Source organism: Plecotus auritus (assembly GCF_963455305.1).
Source record: "Plecotus auritus genome assembly, chromosome: X".
Taxonomy (NCBI): domain Eukaryota; kingdom Metazoa; phylum Chordata; class Mammalia; order Chiroptera; family Vespertilionidae; genus Plecotus; species Plecotus auritus.
The window spans coordinates 105,043,241-105,049,206 of record NC_137784.1 but is presented as its reverse complement, the minus strand read 5'-3'; positions in this window follow the sequence as shown (position 1 = coordinate 105,049,206).

Here is a 5,966-nt window from a genome sequence, read left to right as displayed (position 1 = left end):
ATATAGCTAGTGATTTTGAATAATTTGGATTTAGCAATAATATTGTGAATTAATTTTTATCAAGTGCAGCTTTCTTTCAACATGTATTATTTTCATGCACACTGTGTACCAGTCAGTACTACTTAGGTATCTTAATATATTCTACATATATAAAAGCCTAAGTGACCAAATTACTGAACAACTGGTCGACCGGTCAACCGGTCACTATGATGCACACTGACCACCAGAGGTCAGATGCTCAATACAGGAGCTGTCCCCTGATAGTCAGTGTGCTCCCACAGCGGGAGTGCCATTCAGCTGACCGACCCCTCCTGGCGGCCCACCAGCCCAGCTGCAGCCACTCAATCCCTCAGTAGTCCTGCAGATCCAATTTCCAGAGAACAGGCCAGGCACCGATGGATCAGTGTTGCCAGCATGACCCAAACAATGCCACCAGCCTCTTGGAAGTCGGCCTCAGGCCCCACAACCACTTCCCCTCCCTACATGCTACACAAGGAAGAAACGATGTAAAAGCAGCTGCCAGGTGGCTCCTGAAAACTAGCACAAATGTCAGTAGGAAGGATCCGGATCCAAGGCTGACAAGTGTGTCCCACTGCCCACCCGGAGGGCCGATCACATCCCGCCCCCAACCTCAGGACAGGCACAAGATGCAGGGCTCATGGCTGGCGATTGCCGCTGTGGTGGTGCGAGCGAGCCTCTCCCCATCAGGACTGACTGAGTGCAAGCCCACAGCAGGTGCAGTGGGGCCAGGATGAGCGGGAGCAGCAGGCAGGAGTGGCAGGCAGCATTGGACTGCCGGTTTCAGCCCAATCCCCGTAGGCCATGCCAAGGGACCTCACCTATGCAAGTATTCATGCACCGAGCCTCTAGTCTATATTTATAAAAGCCTCAGCAACCATGATGAACAAATGACCGGAATTACTGGCCAGTAGCTATGATGTGCACTGACTCAGACCCTGCTGCTGGGGCCCTGACAGCCCTGAATCTGGTTCACCTGCACCCTGGACCCAGACAGGAGGGAGGAGGGAGCCCAATTCTGTGCAGAATTGGCTGTTGGTTAGCTTACTGCTGGGGCCAACCTCCCACAATCCCTCCCCCCAGCAAGCCAGCCCCCCACCCCCAATTGGCCCCAATCGCTGGCCAGGCCAAGGGACCATACCAGTGCATAAATTGGCCTCTAGTGTTAAAATAAACTCACTAGCCCAACCAGCATGGCTCGATGGTTGAGTGTTGACCCATGAACCAGGAGGTCATGGTTCAATTCCCAGTCAGAGTACATGCCTGGTTTGCAGGCTCAATCCTCAGTGTGGGAAATGCAGGAGGCAGCAGATCTGTGTCACTCTAAATTGATGTCTCTCTCTCTCTCTCTCTCTCTCTCTCTCTCTCTCTCTCTCTCCCTTTCCTCTCTGAAATCAATAAAAATATATTTAAAGATATAAACTCACCAATTTTTCCTGTAAGTAATTTGAAATTAGATTATGACTTAAACATTATATCCCAAAGATATATAGAATGTACCCTGAGCTAAAACACTGGAAGATATTTGAACACAGGACTTTTTAAAAGGTAGCAATGAGTAGCAATAATCAGGATCCTAAAAGAGAAGGATCTTCTTCAAAATTTGGGGGACAGAGCTGGCATTGGAGAAGATTTCTAAATGAAAATGTGCTGTCTGATGAGCTGATGTGTAGACAAAAGAATAACAGTGTGTTGTCCAGTAGATTCTCCTCCAGCAGCCTGGGGAGGGCATCAAGTGATTCCAAAACACAGGCAAGCCTTCTGCTTCAGAAAGAGTGACTAGCTCTCTATTTCCAAAAGCACATGGGGGGAGGTATGGCATGAATGGCTGATATTTAAGAAAATAATGCTTGATTCTAATCCAGAACATAGAAGAAATCGTTCAAAATCAATTTATTCTTTTTAAAGTTTAACCTCCCAAGTGCTGCCACTGTCAGGATCTTTCTTGAATAATCTGCCTTGGGGCTGCTGCAGTGTTTTCATCCATCCTTTTTGTAAAAAGAAAAAAAAATTAGTAAGGCACTTTTGTCTGAGTGCTTCTCCTTTGGGTCATGGTAGTGATGCTTCTTCCTTCTTGTTCTTTCTTAAAAATAAATAAGTAAAAGATCTTTCTATACAGCAACTTCTCACTCCCCAGTATACACCAAGGTTCCTGTTAATGAAAATTGATTTTTGTGTAGGTTACATAGGAGAGTCATGTACTTCCCGGCATACAGTGAGTCATTTCAGAGTATAGCCTCAGAGAGAGATTCATCTCTAGACGTGTGCATAGAATTACATGGAAATGCTAATGGGGGACTTGAAATGCTAGCAGGTGTACCTCACTCAAACTGAATGTGATTCACCAACACCTTCCTGCATTATCACCTGCTCCTCCTCCCCACAAACACACACACACATATTAACTATGTTCCTGGGCAGAGGGAGTCTAAAGATTAATTGTATTCACTTGCACAATTTCAAAAAACTCAATTTCCACAAGCCAAATGTGTGAAGAGAATAAGAATAAATAATGTCTGGCTGTTTTGACACCTCTGACATCCTGCTGTTCTTGTTTTGACATGAAAAAGTAGATCATATTTGTAGTGCTCATTACCCCAATTAACAGCAGATAATCTTGGTAACAGAGGATTTATTGTTTTACACACAACACAAAGTATTAAGACCTAATACTCTAAGGCAAGGCCCATATGTGGCATCTTTTTTAAAAAATATATTTTATTGTTTGTTTGTTTTTTTACAGAGAGAAAGGGAGAGAGATAGAGAGTTAGAAACATCGATGAGAGAGAAACATCGATCAGCTGCCTTCCCCACACCTCCCACTGGGGATGTGCCCGCAACCAAGGTACATGCCCTCAACCGAAATCAAACCTGGGACCCTTCAGTCTGCAGGCCAACGCTCTATCCACTGAGCCAAATCGGTCAGGCCATATGTGGCATCTTGTATGAAAACCTCATTCCATTGATGTTATCCACCAACATGGACCAATGAGATCCCATGGGAAGATTATGTGCTTGTTTCCTATGATAATGAAAAAGCTGATGTGCTATATGTTTTATATATACTAAAATGCAAAATATTATTATGTATTTTAATTATTGATTTGATATATTTTAATTATGTGTTTGCAAGAACATAAACATACTTGGGCAGGGATTTCTCTTTCCGCCTGTGAATCCCTACAACCCCAGTGTCTACAAGAGTGTTGGCATATAGTGGTTGCTAAAAATAAAAATTTTTGAATGAATGAAGGCATAAATAAATGGAAATATCTTTGCTTGAAATCAGTAACATTCAAATCATAAGACCTATCCTTTTTTCACCCTTAGCATTCACAGCAACTTCAAATATCAGATTTGAAGTAGGAATGTTTCTTTATCCTGAACAGCTATTTTGCTATCCCAACACATTTTATTTAGTCTCAACTTTATGCTTTTGTATATTCCACCCCCACCCTTTGATCTTCTTCACTCTTCCATCTCTACCAATCTATGTGTTTTCTTCCCTTAAAAATCTGCCTCAATAGTCTAGCCCTCTAATCATTCTTCCTTACATCTTCCCTGTGTATCCTCACAATCTGTCTATTCTATGTTTCACTTTTTTATACTAAAAATGGTAGATGGTTTGATAAAAATTCAATCATAATTCATTAATCATTACCAGCTAAATAGGAAAGCCCTTAAAGAGGAAGAATCAGTATTTTTTGCATAACAACACTTTAGTTTTACACCTGGTAGCACTTATCACCAGGTGTAATTCCCACCCCTTTATATTAGTTTTTCCCCCCCTTTTCTTTCCTTCCTAGTATCTACCCTTTCTTCCTGTTCTGCATTTTTTCTGGTTTCTTTTTTTCATTCCCTCTGCTTACTTCTCACCCTTCCTCCTCATAACATGACATGCTTTGAAACATGTCAAAATGTTTTTAAAATGTACTTCAAAAATAAAATTTACTTTTTCCCAGTAAAGATGTAATGCATTTTCATTATGTAAACGTGGAAAGCACATGAAATATAAACATTACTGATAGTTTTACTATTGGCAACATTTTGGATTATTTCTTCCAAATATTTATTGTAATGTTAAAAACGAACAAAAACAGTTGAAGTCATATTCTGTCTATGTGAATTTTGCCTGGGAGTGTGAAAGGATTTTTTCAAAGTAAAAATTGCCATTATTGCTTCCTAACATTTTAAAGTGTGCATGTCCAAAGCCTTTCTATTTACAGTATCTTAAGTATAAATTAGAGGGCAGCACTTTTTCATAAAATAATAAAGTTTATTTCATAAATAATAAAAACTGAAAGCTACCAATAAAATCCCCTAATTTTTTTCTTAAATAAATTATATGCACTATTTAATCAAAATTTAAGTATTCTTTTTGCATGGCTTTGAGGGAAGAAGGGGAAGGTAAGGGTGTGACTTACATAATGCCAAATGTTGATAATGGATCATTCCTTGTATTTTCTAAGCCAGTTTACATTTTATGCTAACATCAGGATGCCACATTTTCTTTAGAATTAATGGGTCTTTTTAAATAAAGTAAATAGTAAAATATCCTAATTGTTCTTCCCACAAAGATAGGCTTTTTCTGTGTGAGGCAGTCTTTTGATATATAGGTAATTTTTTTCAAGGTATATATAGAGAGAATTCAGTAATAGCTGTATTGGTTGCTTAGAGTATGGCTACTCACTGAGGTCTGACAAAGAAGGTCACCATGAGGTAAGTCTGAAATAACATTATATTTTATTTAGTGCAGCTGACCTAGAAGACTTTTAAAAGCAGAGTATATGTCCCTATATCAGTGGTTAGGTGATTCATTAAAGAAAAACTTATTCCTCATTTCAGTTTAATATCATCTTCTGGAGGATTGTCCCTTATTTGACCCCCCTATCAGAACTTTTCTTCCATCAGAAGACCTAAATAGGGTTTGGGACATAATGATGAACTCTTCATTTTAGTAACTGGTTACCGTGCCTCTTTGTCTTTAGACTATAATTCTATTTCTCAGCTTCTATATTTTGGTTCAATGAGTTATTGAGCTTCATGCTCTCTTGCTCATATCCTGTTATAGACTTTTATTTTCTTGAACAAAGCAGTTAACACAAACAGTTTTGGGATTTTTTTTTCCAGACATTCCTTCCAACTTCCAACTATATCAGAAAATATCTTTACTTTTGCCTTAGTATTTCTTGAAGATTGTGGCTTTAAATGTCTGCAGGGCACTAAAGCTTACTTTTATAGACAAAGGATATTTGGAAGGCAGATCATCTTCAGCTGGTTTTGAATAAAAGTTGTAGCTACAGACCCAAGATCAATATAGGAACAGGTTATCTGAAGGCTTATGAAACCAACAGATAGGGGCCAACTTATTTTATAACTTCCTTCACTAGAACCCCAGGACCAAGTGAAGTTTTAGATTTGAAATTTTCAAACACGTCTTTTTAAGAGTTTCTTCAAATAAAGAAAAATTGATCTTTCCATTTTACACTCCACAATGAAAGACTTTAAAATAAAGTCCCAAGTCATTAATGACCTAATAGTTCAATTTCTTCTTGCTTTCCAGAAACTCATATTTCAGCCAACTGTCACATGATTTTCCATATAGGTATATGAATCATGAAATAATGAAAACTGGAAGATACCAATAAAACCCTTTAAATAAATCTAGAGCTCATCACTATCTATCATATTGATTGTAATCATTGGGAACCTTGAAGGAACTGCTCCCATTTGAACTGCACAGTACTGGTCATGCTCCAGAGAGCATGCAACTGCAAATATGCTTATGATGCAATCTTAATAGCAGCGGGGTAGGGATGCTATATATGTGATACTGGACAATATACCTAAATGATTGAAGTTTATAATATCAAATTGCACCAAACTATAAACAAAATTTGGATGTAGATGTCATTTGTTTTTGTTATTTTCTATACAGATGTCTGATT